Here is a 2,377-nt window from a genome sequence, read left to right on the forward strand (position 1 = left end):
TGCTACCCCAGACCCCCTCCTCTCTCTTGCTTTATATATATATATATATATATATATATATATATAAAGCAAGAGAGAGGGTGATATATATATATGTATATATATATATATATATATATATATATATATATATATGTATATATATATACATATATATATCACCTTCTTTCTCTCTCTGAGTCTCTCTCTGTCTCTCTCTCTCTCTGTCTCACTCTCTCTGAGTTTCTCTGTCTCTCTCTCTCTCTCTCTCTCTCTCTCTCTCTCTCTCTCTCTGTCTCTCTCTCTCTCTCTCTCTCTCTCTCTCTCTCTCTCTCTCTCTCTCTCTCTCTCTATCCCTCTCTCTCTCTCTCTCTCTCTCGCTGTCTCTCTCTCTGATACTGCCGTGCACTGTGGGCCAAACGGTGTGTGTCTCCGTTTGCCTTCACTCCATCAATCACTTGATGGGAGGGGATGCAGGGTAGAGGGGGTGAGAGGAGGAGGTAGAGGGATAGAATGAGTGGAATGCATTCAAAGCCAAAAGGCTTTATGTAGCGACAGAAACAACAAACAGGACAAATAGTAAGCACAACAGACTGATCTCAACATTGTGGTAATTAATACTCCGCTCGGGCCTAATGTTAATCACTCACGCTAGCTTCGGAGTTGTCTCTTGTTGCACAAATATTGTCTGCATATACGAGCGCACCCATACAAATCTGGTGCCCAACCCTGGGTCGCAATTAGGGTGGAGATAGAGATGAAAGTGGTGGTGGGTGTGGTGGGAGTGATGGTAATGGTGATGACTACAGTAATGGTGATTGGCCACTGTAGTGCTTATGGTAATTGTATGGTGTTATGGTTTATTGCCTATATGAGAGGGCTTGTATGAGTGGTGTGCTGGTTTAGTGGTGACTGGCAGATGGGTGATTGGGTGACTGAAAATCCAAATGGGGATTCTGATAATGCAATGGCATTCTGAAGAGCGTGTATTCGTAGAGGTACGGGTTCTCAGTGGGATCAGTGGGAGGAAGTGTACTGCATACAGGAAGTGTATGTGATTAAAGGCAGGGAAGTTAACGCTCAATTCTTGTCATCTTTGGGCCACTCTTACCTGTTGTTTCTAAAAGGTAAACCAGTATTAATCAGTAGTGGACCTGAAAAAGAGTAGAAATTAGAAAGTATGCAGATATTATAATTTTGAGTATTCATGAACTTTTGTATGCTTTTCATCATTGTTTAGTTTTAGATCAAGTTATAAATATTAAACATCATTACGTATACACGATTGAAAAAAAGGCTGCACTATTATGACATCAATACAAATGTACAAAAATATATATTCTCACAGATTTTGTTATAATATCATGGTGATGAATGTATTACAAATGTATTATTTAAAGCGGCTCGGTATTGTCATAAATAAATATGGATAATTAACTCAACTTGTATTTTATTAGAGTAAATGACGCAGTGATCTTTCCATATATTCAAATGAATAACATTCAATATATCAACAACCCCAACCGCTCAACTTGCTGTTTTTCAAAAAGCGTCTAAATGATACCTCTTCAGAGGATGGAGGAATCTCCTTTGGGTTGTTTAGTTTGTTTGTTTGATTGTTTGCTTGCGTTTATGAACAACACTATCTTTAGCTTTACTTCAAACAATAATGATCTCAATAATAAATCATGAAAACGTAATAGGATCATTGGTGTTGTTAAGTCGTTATTTTTCGGTACTTAATTTTAACTTTTGGAGGTCTTTTTAGAAATTATTATAAAAATAAACCATCATATGCAAATTGCGGAGGGAAATTATCTTGAATATACCATATATGGGCTCCCACTCTGACCCTAAAGTCTCTAGCTCAGGGTCAGAGTGGAGCCGAGCTAGGGGGGCTGTCAGACCAGGGCTGGGATGCTCGACCAGTGGCTTGGCTGTCTGACCCGGGCGCTCCAGACCCGGGCTGGGCGGCTCAGGACCAGGCTGTCAGCCCGGGTTGTCAGACCAGGGCTTTCCAGATCCGGGTGCGCGTCAGACCCGGGCTGGGCTGTCAGACCCAGCTGAGCGGTCAGGCCCCAGGCTGAGCGCTCAGACCCAGGCTGTCAGACCCAGGCACTATGACCCGGGCTGTCAGACCCGGGCACTAAGACCCTGGGCTGGGCTGTCAGACCCGGGCTGTCAGACCCCCAGGTGCTTTGGCTGTCAGACCTAGGTCTGGGCTGTCAGAGGACAAGGGAGACGGATCTTTTTGGCGCCAGGAGCATTCAATGACTGATGGAACTATTTGTTTGTTGGTTGTTGGTTTTTGCAGTTTTCCTCCTACTCAACCCCCCCCCCCCCCACCCCCCATATCCTCTGTTTTCAATCTCTCTCTCTACCTCTCTCAGCCTCTCTC

The sequence above is a fragment of the Gadus morhua genome, chromosome 4 (genome assembly GCF_902167405.1).
Source record: "Gadus morhua chromosome 4, gadMor3.0, whole genome shotgun sequence".
NCBI classification, from domain to species: Eukaryota; Metazoa; Chordata; class Actinopteri; order Gadiformes; family Gadidae; genus Gadus; species Gadus morhua.